This window comes from Caretta caretta, chromosome 9 (genome assembly GCF_965140235.1).
Source record: "Caretta caretta isolate rCarCar2 chromosome 9, rCarCar1.hap1, whole genome shotgun sequence".
NCBI lineage: Eukaryota > Metazoa > Chordata > Testudines > Cheloniidae > Caretta > Caretta caretta.
In genome coordinates this window covers 93,004,380-93,018,290 of record NC_134214.1, presented here as the reverse complement: position 1 = coordinate 93,018,290, position 13,911 = coordinate 93,004,380, and the positions used below count along the sequence as shown (strand labels likewise).

Below are 13,911 nucleotides of genomic sequence, written 5' to 3'. Positions count from 1 at the left end.
CATTCTCTGTGGATAGCTGGCAATTCCCTGACGAGAACGATTTGTAGTTGTGGCCCTGTCATAGTTGTCAGCAGAAACCTCTATTTTCTGCAATTTACAGCTCCTCTGTAAAAATCTGACGTGGGCCAAAACTTCCATACAAAGTCCCCACCCAAGAATAAATAGGTTGTTACAAGGAGATAAAAAAAGTTTGCTCCTGACCCTGTAGAGGAAAGAAACAAATACAGTATGGAGATTTACTGGTTCTGGAGGCTTCCATGGCTAGACCAGAAAATCAGTGTGGCCAGAAAATCAACGCTGCTGGATAGAGCACTGAACTGGGGCCCAGGAAAACTGGGTTCCATTCCCAGGTCTGCCTCTGGCCTGCTGAGTGACCTTGGGCAAGTCAATTCCCCTCCCTGTGCCTCAGTTTTCCTGTCTGTAAAATGGCAATGATGATTAAGGCTAAGATTCAGTCATGAGTATTTTTAGTAAAAGTCATGGACAGGTCACAGGCAGTAAACAAAAATTCATAACCTCTGACCTGGTCCATGACTTGTAATATCTACCCCTGACTATATCTTGGGTGCTCTGGGGCTGGGGGTGCTCTGGAGCAAGTTGCAGCCCAGGAGCGCCGGGGGTGCTCTGGGACAAGGGGTGGCCTGGGGGCACCGCGGGTGCTCTGGGGCGAGAGGCGATGCATGGCTCAGGACCACTGCTGGTGCTGGTGGGGCGCGGCCACTGGTGCTGGGGGGCAGCGGCACGTGGCCTGGGGGCGGCCGCTGATGCCGGGGGGTGTGCAGGAGCAGCGGCACATGGCCCAGGACTGCCGCTGGTTGCGGGGGAAGGACGGTGGCCCAAGACCGCCGCTGGTGCTCGGGGATGGGGGGGCCAAGACTGCCCCAGTAGCGACTGGTGCAGTTGGGCCAGGAGCCACCCCAGCTGCTCAGGTGGCCCTGGAATCAGTCGCATCAGCTGCTGCAGAAGTCCCGGAGGTTCTGTGACCTCTGTCACAGACTCGCAGGCTTAATAATGACACCAGTCTCTTTTTCGCAAAATGTTTTACATGGTGTGATGAAAAATGCTATAGAAAAGCTAGGTGGTAGCTTTACATTACAATGGTCCCTTCCAGCTTTAGAATCTGTGCATCTCTGTGAACAATGCAAAACAGGCCTCTTTTATTAAATAAATTGTTGTTGCCTCTCTCGCCCTCTCGTTAGATGAGAGGGGACTTAATCAAACTGTTCTGAACCTCAAAAAAGATTTGAGTTTGGTTTAAGCAAGGGGTGGAAGTTCTGGGAGGTGAGTCATTTTGTTTTAAACTGAATCCATGTCTAGCTAAAATTGTATTTGGGCTTTCTAACCTGTAGGCCTACGTACCTAGTCAACAAGAGGGCTGAGTTTCCAGTTTGCCTGCACAAGGAGATCACTGCAGATACTTTAATACAAATTGGGGCTCAGATTTAGTCATGAAGCACTCCCTCGTAAGAGAACAAAGTGTCAGCAGAGTTCTTCATTGGAGGCCTATTTCCATGAAAACAGTTGTCACTCTTTTTTCCTCAGCAACTGAAGCTTTTGTTACTTTTAAAAGAAGTTTTCATGATCTCCTCATTACCATTTTTCTTAATGTGATAACTGTAAACTTCAAGAAAGCGATCTCGTTTGAAAGGATACAGCAGCCCTTAGAAATGTTATACTAACTGCTTATGTTCTCCTTTGAAATGGCTGAGGCTGGGGATTTCACTAAATGTATCATTCTGTCTGCTTTTGCCGCAGCATTGTCATTTTATAGTGTCTTTCACTTATAATACAAGCTATCCTTCAAAAAGAATGCCGTGTTACTGCATCTAGCCTTTGTATCTCTCCAGCAAAGTGAGATCAACAACTCCCTTTGGTAATTGCTGGAACATGATAATAAATTGCATGTTGTACTGAAAAAATACTCTTTGGCAGGTTTATTCCAGCTCCACTTCGTATAATAACTGGCAATTGTCATTGCTTGACACTTGCTGGAGTTATGAATAACACTAGCTGCTTAGAGCTAACTAGCAGAGTAATCATGGTTCTGCTGGGTGGTCTCTACTTGGGCGTCTATCCAGCTTGCTCGTATGACCCCTGATAAACGATTGCTAATGAACAGTCTGCTAGAGCTTTCGAGCCAGCTGAAGGCAACAAAGACAATCCATGTCATAGTCTGGTAATTTAGATACATTTTTGAAGAATGCTGATAAATTATAGAGGGTTCAGAGAGGAGCCACAAGAATGACTAAAAGATTAGAAAACATGCCTTATAGTGTTACACTCAAGGAGCTCAATCTATTTAGTTTAACAAAAAGAATGTTAAGGGATGACTTGATTACAGTTTATAAGTACCTACATGGAGAACAAGTATTTAATAATGAGCTCTTCAGTCTAGCAGAGAAAGGTGTAAAGCAAACCAACAGCTTGAAGTTGAAGCTAGACATATTCAGACTGGAAATAAGGCATACTTTTTTTAACGGTGAGAGTAATGCACCATTGCAACAATTTAGCAAGGGCCACGATGGATTCTCTATTGCTGACAATTTTTAAATCAGGATTGGATGTTTTTTCTAAAGGGTCTGTTCTAGGAATTATTGTGGGGAAGTTCTCTGGCCTGTGGTACACCGGAGGTCAGACTAGATGATCACAATGGTCCCTGCTGGCCATGGAATCTCTGAAACTAAGAATCTATGATGCCAACTGCGGGAGTTCTCTGGCCACCTGGGTCTTGCTAAGTCATCACTATAGTGCGCCTTGCACTGTTGGCTACGGCCGGGTTTTCCCAGTTATAAGTGAAGCTGGGACTTGTTTTTTAGTTATTTATTCATTAGGTTCCAGCATTGTGCTGGGCACTGTACCAGACACAAAGTGAGACCGTTCCTGCCCCAAAGAGTTTACAGTCTCAGACATTGGATTTATGGGTTATTACAACAATCTGTAACTCACTAGCCCCTCTTTTACTCCTATGACTACGGGGGTGTTAACCAGCCAATTTTCCTTGAATGGTCCCTTAGAATATGTGCTAACTACTTATGTGAAACTATTTGTTCAACCTTGTATTTAGCTATGACATTCTGAGTACCCTTCCCAGACCTGAGGAGGAGGTCTATGTAGCTTGAAAGCTTGTCTGTCTCACCAACAGAAGTTGGTCCAATAAAAGATATTAGCTCACTGAGCTAGTCTGTACAGTCTCAGAGGCAGACATAGAGAAGATCTGATACGCGAGCAGCTTGTGTGCATCGTGAGTGAAGTGAATCTTTAGTTGGGACTTGTGGTAGGTTGGAAAGGTGGGTTGGCAAACTGGTAGGGAAATGGAGAAGCCACTCCATGCGTGGGAGTTTGGAAGAAAATGAGGAAATGGTGAAAAAACCACAATCTCTAAGAGGCTTGAGCTAAACGAGAATCTCCAAATGTTTATCTGTTCAGCCTTCTGACACACATTTGAGAGATTTTGACATTTCAGTAGGAGGCATTGGTGACACAATGCAGCCAGTCCATCACAGTAAGAAGGGAGAGCTACATTTCCACACATATGCAGGAAAGTTCATATTCCAGTAAAGATCTTAAGGCAATGAAGGAGATCTGGCAGAATCTTTGGTCTGAGGAAAAAAGCAGCCTTGGGAAAGACTTTTTCAATACACGATACAATGCTGTGTGCTAGCTTCAATTGTTTGTGTTTGGAATCCAATTTTAATGAAACCAAATCACAGTTTATATGAAATAACTTGGGTTAAACTCAAATGGAACATAGTGTCATTTTTTAATCTTCCCCTATATGCCAAATCAAGTGATCAGTGCTCCTGTATTAAGAATAAAGCTAATGTATTATTGAGTCAGGTTGCTGATGTTGAAATCCTTGGGGATTAGAGTGGAATCATCTTCGGCATATTGTAAGGATGTGGATTTTAAACTGGCTGGACTGGACCCAAGACTGAGTGTGCAGGGTAGAATTAAATGTTTCAATGCTAGTTCTCCAAAACAAATTGTGCAGTTTAGTTATGCCCATTATTGCATTTGGAGATGTTTCTTTTCACTGCTCAAGTGTTAGTGCTCCAGAAATTAAATGTGCTTCATAATAAGTTACATAGATCTGTCTCGTCGTGTGGATAAATAACTGGTCATTGTATTTTGTATGAAAAAAATGATTGTGTCTGGCAATGAAAAGGAGGTGGTGTAATTTATTGTACAAATGTGCAAAGGGTAGCGCCATGGGGTGTTTACAGTCTTGTTTTGTAACTGTAAATTGTAATTATGTTCTCAGTGCAAACCCTAAGTTTGGGGGTTTCAAGGAAGAAAACAGTCAATATGAGACATGCTTTTTTGCTTGTGTGGCTCTGAATGGATGGAACAAATTACCAGATTCCCTTAAACAATTGCCAGTGCTGAATAGTTTCAAGAAAACAGTTGCTTATTTGCTTGAAGGAACCCTGCCAATGTTTTTTAAATTGCAGAGATGAAATTATATGTTGGTCTTAGTAACTTTTCAAAGAATTAGCTTTTTATTGCTCATTGTGCTTTTGTTTATATGATGCTGTTCTATTGTCAGGATGTTATGCTGGAATATAACAGTTCAGTGTGTACTTCCTGTCTCCTGGGAGCTGCATGGAAATTAGATGTGCCATCCCAGGAGATTATTCCAAGCGAGTATCATTTTGAATGAAGAAAATAAATGGAATATGACTGGGCCTGTCAGTGGGGTTGGAAGCTGTGGGAGGCATTGCATTAGCGGTGCTAGGCCACAGCAAGACTTCGTCACTATGTATTGGGTAACAGAGTCATTAGTTTAGTCACCCAGAACGAGATGCAGAAAGATGCTGGGGTTTTTTGTAGGGGACTTCTGGTACAAGTGGCTGAAAAGGATCAAAAAAGGTACTAGACATTTGTATGGATCACATTAATGTCTGTAACTCCAGCTATTCTCATTAACATATTTTGGAAGGATATTAAACATCCTACCTTAGTGTTTGAGCCAGTTTTTAACTATTAGTGCTTAAGCTGGGTCCTAATGTGAGACATGAAGAAGAGCTCTGTGTAAGTTCAGAAGCTTGTCTCTTTTACCAGTAGAAGTTGGCCCAGTGAAAGATATTACTTCACGCCCATTGTGGGATTCTTGTACCCTCCTCTGAAGCATCTGGGGCTGGCCACTGTCAGAGACAGGACCCTGGACTAGGTGAAGCTCAAGCAGGATCTCTCCCAGCAGATGATTCCAGCCAACGGGATGGTTCTTGAGATGTGTTAATATTTCATATGGAACAGCATTGACTTGCTTAGTCAAGCTGCGGGGCCTAGATTGCCCATGCCACTTATACGAGAAGAGTGGCTGTACCATGCTCTTGGCTTCATGGAAGGGGAGGGGCCATCTCAGTGGCATCATCTGTTGGCCTCTCCTGGAGACCCTGCAGATGCTGCTATGTAGACATTCTGGAGGGTGTTGGCTGGCCAAAGCGGATTGAGTTGCGGATAAGCTGTATCATCCCATGCTCAAACCCCTGATTTACACGTGGAAACCCAGGAAGGAATTAATGTTAATGACTGAGGCAATGGCAGCAAGGCTCAGGGGGGCAGCTGCCTGTGCAGGATGGCTCCAGCTTCTGTGAATCTGGGATGTCTTTCCCATGATACTCCAATCTTGGGAGTCCTCATCCTTCCTTTAATCCCCTGTATGGCAACTTTCCCTTCTATTTTCCCATAAAGTTCTGCCTGGTTTGTTAGGCGATACTATTCCATTTTGCTGATTCAGTTCTGAAAGCCTGTCACTGCCCTTCTACATGTTACTCACACAAATAACCTAAACATGGCAAGAAGAGCGATGGTAAACTGCAAACTCTTAATTATGACCCCACAGGGGACTAGTTTTTCTTTCAGAAAGGACCTGATTTAGGACTTCTGCTTCGACTAAAATTCCTACTAAAGCCAAAGGAAGTTTTGCCTGAGTCAGGAGTACCAAGGTTTTGACCTCTCTCTCTCTCTCTCTCTCTCTGCCTATGCTCATTGCCTTCTTAATCTACTGTTCCTAATCAAATTCCAGAGTGGACTCTATTATATGGACTGGAACTACTTTCTGGAGTGGACCGGAGTCACTAAATTCTAACACTGTTGTATATAGTAGCTTCATTATTTTCCCAAAAATAGTTTCCCGAGCTGAGCTATCTTCCCATTGTAATGGAACATTGTTTTACTTCGCCTACACAAGATTTGTTAGGGCAATAAATATGTCAGTCATGATTTGCTATTTTTTATTGTCTCTTAACTGCTCTAAGCAAGGAATATCAGTATATTTTAGTTATAAAAGCTGAAGTGTGAGGGAAGTATATTTGGAAAGTATGCAGTAAAAGAATGGAGGAGAATAACTGGAAGCTCAGTAGAAAGAGAAAATATTCCTATTGCCATCACTTTCTTTCTGTAAATAGTCCTCAAATGTTAGCAAAACAGGAAAGGAAAACATATGTTGTAATGTTTATAGCTGACCTCTGTTAGCTTCTAAAACAATTTCTAAATTCATTTTCACTGAGTGTGTTTTTTGTCAGTCCTTTCTGCTCTGCAAATATGGGAACGTAAAGCAAGTATATTAGCACGGGAGGATATGGTATCCATCCCATACACCAGCCAAGCCTGGGGTACTTATTTGTTGTCATGGAAAAAAACTACAAGGTGAATACTTTTTTTTTGGGGGGGGGGGGGGATATTATGGTCAGGGAGAAGATGAGTGGTTTTATTTATAGCATAAAATTCTGGCTTTTGAAAAAGAATTTGGATTTTGGAATGTCTTTCATTTCACTGTAGAAGACTTTTGTACTTTAACAAGATAAATGATTTACTAGGATGACTAAGGCATCATTGCAAATGCAGCCATGTCGTTCCTTCATATAATGTGGGCTAGTCATATGCCGCTGATGATACATTTGTTGAGCTGTCTGCATGGGTAAACAGTTTTCTACATTCGTGCCTTTACTCTCTCTGGCTCTCTCTGTTAGGACATCATTAAAGTTATTTTCATAGCTGTTTTTATGTCTTAGAAACAAACAAGCTGTTGTGTCACTGGTTCCTAGGAGCTTCTTAATTCACTGAAATGTGATAGTCAAATGCATAACTATGAGCTTTCTGATCATGTTCACACTGTTGGAGTATTCACACAGCACTGAGACAATCCCCAAATACCTCTCCCAGTATGTATTGGGCTCAGTGTAAAAACCGAGGGTGGATTCCCTGGAGTAGTCTTTTCTTTGGTTATTCCAAATTCCTGGTCAGGAATGTGGAAGGGATGTCCCCATGTGATCTCACAAACAAATTGTCCTTTAGTTCACATGGACTATTTTGCATCATTAGTTTTAAAACCCTATTGGTTATTTGCATTTCTGTTAGCTTTGCGCTCCAGTTTGCATTGCTTTTTATACCTGCCGTAGCCTTTTCTCTTTAGAGGTGGCTGACTGAGATTTTTTTCAGTTCAGCTTGCCCAGCACATATAGAATTTAGCTGCTGCTTCTGTGTTACTAAATTGACCAACTTCCTAGCAGAGAGAAAATGGGTAGGGCTGCGCAAGTGCAAAAGCTAGCAAGATATTGAGAGACTAATCACACTTTATATTAGGATTCCATTGGTAAGTGTTTATAAAGGGTTAATAGACCATTAACAGATGTTTTAATAAATGGTGAATTGATTGTGATAGACCAACAAGTCAACAGGTTGCTTATATCTTCATCTTAGAACCATCTATAACACATTCTACTGGTGTGCTCATAGCCATCTTTAACACACAGTATTCAGGTGTGGTAACATCTATTAGTCATTTAGCAACCCTTTATAAACTATTTATCAATGGAAGCTTAAATATGAAGTGTGAGCAAGAAACTGCAGGTAGTTTAGAGCTACAGAACTAGTTGAGGAGCTGAAGGGACTGATGGATAAGGAAAGGTTGACAAAGAGTTTACGCGAGTCATGGCTCTGTGCAGTCCCTGCCAACTCCTTCGCCAGCAGTAACTTCTGAGCAGATTAGAAATCCAGCCACAGCGGAGGGGATCATGCCAAGGAGAGTACCTTCTTCCTAGCTACTATGCCTGCTCCCCATGCCTAATGCTGCCCGCTAAAACTGCAGACCAGACATTACATGGAGTGGCTGGGGCTAGGGGGAGGGGTGATACCAGAGTTGCTGCTTTTCCATCGCTGCATTTCTGTAGATTTCTCATCCACACCATATAGCAGAGGGCATCATTTGGCCCAGTGAGATCTATCATGCCATGAATTCATCCTCCAAGGGAAATAGCAGAAGCTGCATCTCTCTTGGGGTATTTCAAATTAGACTGGACAAGGAGCTCTAGGGTTCATTGTAGGAAGTGAAGGTGCCTTCCTGGGGGTGGAGACTAGCAGCCCTCTTCCGTCATGATTTCTGTGGTTCTAGATCAGCACCTTTTGCCCGAATTTAAAACAAAAACAAAACACACACACACATACACACACACCAGCAACATTTTATTTTGAACAAGGAGGAAATTAAGGAAAAATTGAAATGGGGGAAAGGAACTAAACTTTGAAAGAGGCAATTAACTTGAGGGTCTGGTTTTGCAAAGCTATTTTTCCATCTGCCCCTTTTTCCCTGGGCTTAATTCTCCAGCTCAGATGTGCTTTGCAGAAGCTCACAAGTCCCATTGCACTCCCAGTTCTCCCTTTCCATTTGAGCCCTGATTTGGCCAGTGTCTCTACAGCTCTTAAAGAGTTCAGTCAGGAAAAAACAGTGATTCATTAGACCCCTTCTGCACATGTACTTCTCAGTTACTTACCTGAGGGCTTTTACAGCTAGAAAAAAGCAGATTTAGCTGAAGAAACAAGCGTGCCTAGTCCTAATAAATAAAACACATGGAGTCAATTAAAACAATGTTTAAATAAGTTTCAGGAAGGAGGACGCTTGATGTTACTACATCAGTGGACCACAGTGACTTCTAAGCCAACCAACTGTGTAACTTTACATTCCCATTTGATCTGCAGGTCTATAAAAATATGTATGCATACTTACGATAATAGTCATATGCCCAATCCATCAGCTAACATGATTTTGGAATTATTTTAAGTCCAAACCATGTGAAAATAAATCCTCACTTGATTTTGTGGACTTACTTTACTTCCATTATATTCCACTTTAAAACATTTCATATGCTCAGTTTTATTATTGTTACTTTCAGGAATTTCTAAATGCTTCCAAATTTGGATTTATTAAATTTTTGAACTTTATCCCTGGAAAAAGAAATGGTGTGATTCCCTGCTATCATTGCTGGCATATGTCAAATTTCACAAGCTAAACTGAGTAAGGCCTTGCCAGTATTTGGGAGGTGGACCACCAAGTGAAAACAAGGTGTTGCAAGGTATAATGTTGATGATTCAATGGGTGGCATTCTTCCCTTTAAGGCCACGATTCTGCAAAGATTGGTGCATGTGTGTAATTCTACACAAGTGAGTAGTCCAGTTGGGTTTGGTGGGGTTACTCCTGAGTATAGTTAACGTATGCATAAGTTTTTGCAGGATCAGGGCTTGAGGTTCGGATCCTGGCTTGAGAACAGCGGAAATGCATGAGTGTGTCCACATGGAGTTCTTTTACTTCAGTAGGACTCTGTGCACATGTAGGCAGTTCTCAATGCAAATCAGGGCCCAAGTCTACGGTACCAATGCCAGCATATTGTTAAGGAAAACATGAGCCCTAGAGGGTATGTTTTTCAGACGAGATGTAAAGTCAAGGCTTTGCAATCTTTAAAAGTCTTTTAAACAAGATTGCTGGGGTGTCTGTCCTGGGTTTATTAGCACGTTAGATGATTATATTCCTCCTGCTTACATGACCCATCACATCTTGACTAACGTGGTATTCTTCTTCGCTTACTGACATTAAAACTGTGGTGTAATTTTGAATGTGTTATCACAGTAGCTGACATGTTCTGTTCCACAGATAACTGTATTTCAACCCGTAGTTAAGGTTGTGTCACAACTTCTGCTTAACGATTGACCTTTCCAAGTCCTCTACAATCAATATGCTTAGTCAGATTCTTTTGAAAGTTGGAGGATGCAGGGTAGGGTGAGTGACCCAAATTGGGGTCATTTGAACTTGGGGATACAGAGATATAAGCCCCCTAAAAATAGCCATTTTTCAGAATGTTTCTAGTTGTTTTTTTGTTAGCAAAGCTACAGGTCAAACTATTAATATTATGTGGCCTCAATCTGTTGAGCTTTTCCCAAGATAATGTATGGCATCCACTAAATCTTTGGGGACCCAAGTTGAGAACGGTACTGGAGAAAAAGTACATTTTTACAGTGCGCATGCGCCAATACAGAAAAATGACTAGAATTCCCTTACCGCCATTTTGTATGCTTTAAATCTCAGCTCTTGTATGTGCTCTAAAATCTGAATGCTTACTCCAATTGCTTTGACATTTGGTGTGTCACATGAAGGCCCGGTGTAGCGTTAGTGATCCAAATTTGGGATCATGTGACTAAGGGGTTCCCAAGTTACTGGCCGCCCAAAAAATTGGTTTCTTTCTGCTACCTTGCACCATTAAACTGTGGGGTACTACTGAGTGAATGAACCACAGGCCGAATTCAGACTGATGGCTGTATACTCTTCCTTCAATTAACGTAATAAGAATAAGTTAATCACAAGGCCCCATCAAAGGGAAAAGGAGCTTTGGACTAAGTAAGTGGAGGTTGCTACAATTTAAAAGTTGTGGGTGGCAATTTTATTTTGGGGGAATGTAATCCCAGTCTTTGGGAGGGGGGGAATTAGGCATGTGACTGCTTCCTGGGAAAGGAGGGGAATTAGAGGGTGGAGAAGTGGAGCAATAGGAGGGGAGGGGGCTATGGGGAGGATAAATTAGGGTTAAGTGGTACAGGAGGGGAGAGATGTTATGGGGGGTCAGGTGAGGTGAGCATGGCACCCCACCGCTGAGCTCTTGCAGTGCCATCTCACATCAGCAAGTGCATCCCAACCCCCTGTACTGCAAACTTCCTGCACCGCACAGCGTTGCCAGTACACCCCAACTCCCCTGCACCCCACTGCTCTACCAGTGTACCCAAACTTCCCTGCATCCCCAGCTCTGCCAGTGCACCCCATGCCCCTGCATCCCCAGCCCTGCACATCCATCTTTGCCAGTGCACCTCAGTACGGCATACCTAGCTCTTTAGCGTTAGGTGGAATCCGGTGGGTGAGAGTGAATAGATTGTAAAAGGAGGTGAAGATCTTCAGCAACTCTGGGGTTGGCAGAGGGGAAGGTATGTGTGTTAACAGGCCATATGGGACGTTGCTGGAAGAGAGCAGGGTTAAGGTTGCATAGCCAACTTTAATTGCACTTTTCCTGATTTTCAGAATTTTGAGTTTCGTTCAACTCAACGTTCTGCACTGCAGCAACACACCACCAAACAACTTTAACTCTGTGTCAGTGTAGGGGTGGGGTGGGGGTTTTGCCACTGAATTAGATGAATACATTGGGTGAAATCCTGGCCCCACTGAAGTCAATGGTACTTTTGCCATTAACAGCAGCGGGGTCAGGATTTCACCCATTATATATTAGTTCTCTAAAATAATATCACACTCATTCTTCCGTCTTCAACGGCTTCACATCAGAGTGTCCCTTCCCTCTAGCAAAGAGAAGTGTAAAAGGTTTTCTCGTGTCCCTGGTCCACTGAGTTGATCCTCAAGACAGCCAGAGGAGTTACTCAAGAAATATTCGAAAGATTCCTTGACACCTTCCCCCAGAAGCTAAGGCATCCACATTTAAAGGATTTCCACCCCCTAATGGCCAGGGAAGATGAGGCTGATATTAAGCCCTGAATTTATCTCTACTGTATGGCTGGCTTCTGTCTTAAAATCTGAATGTGTCTCCATCTTCTGTCTATGTCAGGGTTTCTCAACCCATGGGTCGGGACCCGAAATTGGGTTGCTAGAATGTTTCAAAGGGTTGTGTGGCAGTTCATGTGGCTCTTGTCGCACAGGGCTGGCTGGGCTCGCCTCCCTGCTCCAGGAACTGCAATTTCTGGGGTCACAGCACCACTCAGGTTTGGCCCAACCATCACGATGATGGGCATCCAGGTAGGCCAAATTTGAATGAGTGGCGCTGCAACCCGATGAGTCAGGTCACAACTCCACTCACACAAATTTGGTCCAGTCAGGGGGGTGGGGCTAAAACCTGAGTGGCTCTCGAAACCCCAGAGGTTGCAACGCCCAAAGCCGAGAACCAGCCCCAGAGCAATGGAGCTGCAGGAGCCGCCACTGTGGGATGGCCGCCAAGGTAGAGTGAGTGCTGGACAGGACCCAACCCCCCCCCCCAGTAAGGTTGCCAACCCTCCAGGATTGTCCTGGAATCTCCAGGAATTAAAAATTAATCTTTAATTAAAGGTTATGCCATGTGATGAAATCTCCAGGAATACATCCAACCAAAATTGGCAACTCTATCCCACAGGGGGCAGGACCTGACTGAAACCACCCCAGGGCCTTCACCCCCAGACTATTTCGTGGGTCACAACAGGCCATAAACGTTTACAAATAGGTCCTGACTCACAGAAAGGTTGAGAACCACTGGCCTATCTCATATATTCTCCCTTTCATCATTTTCTTGCTATTGAAGGGATGTGCCACAAAGTGACCCATCCAACCTACCAAGGCTCCCTGATTGTCTACCCCAACTCTGACCCCAACGTAGGTTAGAACGGCATGGGGGCTACTCTGACTTCTGCTGGCAGTCCCCTAGGGACATTTTCTCACCCTTGATGTGCTCCTCCCCGTATGCAGGAGCTTGTGTGCTCTCTGTCCACTGGGGATTCCCCCACAACAGGGATATCCCCTACAGGGATTTGGGGTTCTTTCCCACTCCTGCCTGAATGGCGCAAAGAGAGCAGACTGTCCCCTGTGCATAGTGAGTGGTTTCATTTACTTTTCCTTACCTCAGTAAAGCATATCACATGATCTCTGGAAGGATAATTAGGGAAGTGAAAGTATTTACTGGCTACTTCTACAGTGAAAATATCTTTGCAGCTGAATGCAACCATCCTCATCATGTTTTAGCTGGCTGAGCCAAGCACCCTCAGGTGGGACTGGTTGTGATTGATGGTTCACAACATTAACCTTTAACAAGGTCTTCTTTCTTTTTTACTTGCAGAATGTCAGCTAGGGCTGCAGGAGAAACAAAGCAGCTGTAGCTTGTAAGATTTGTTGTGATCAGCCGTAGGTTTTTAAGAGCAGAGTAAAGCTGCAAACACCTGCACTAGTGTAACACAGCCAGTAACATCGCTGTCACATGCAGAAATTCATAGATGAGACATTCTTTCTCTTTTGTTTGTCATAAAAGAATCTCTTCTGAGCTTTGAAAGTAAAGAAAAACAATGAGACAAAGATGTAACCGATCACCAGAGACATGTATTATATTACCTGTCGGAATATTCCTCAAATTACAAACAAAGGTAAGAAAGAATGGAGCAGCATCTAAAATGGAATGCACTCATTGCAAGGGCATAGACAAGTTTTGCCTAAAACTTGCACTATCTATGTTTTTCCTGATTTTTCTTTTCTGAGGATGGGCCAGGTCTGTCCCATTGGCATCAGAGGGGAAACTACCATTGACTTCGGCAGAAAAATGATCAGACGCTTAGCGTTCCAATAAACACACACTTCTGTGTTTTGTGACCTGTGCCATTGAATACCTGAGAGATTTCCATGAAGACATTTAAACACATCGTTAAAAGTGCAAGACTATGGTTATGCTGGTTAGAAAGGAAGGATTGCTCAGTGGATAGGGTGCTGACTTGAGAGACCTGGGTTCAAGTCCCTGCTGAGCCACAGGCTTCCTGTGTGACCTTGGGCAAGTCAATCTCTGTGTACTTCCGTTCCCCATCTGTAAAATGGGGATAATAAAACTGTCCCACCTCACAGGAGGATGAGGCTAA

At 43.4% G+C, this 13,911-nt stretch overlaps 1 protein-coding gene across 3 annotated transcripts in view; it reads left to right on the top strand.

The window, feature by feature from the left end:
* Nucleotides 1–13,911, top strand: part of AFF2 (ALF transcription elongation factor 2) — a 412,391-nt gene that overhangs the window by 233,987 nt on the left and 164,493 nt on the right. The gene's annotated exons all lie outside the window — the stretch shown is intronic.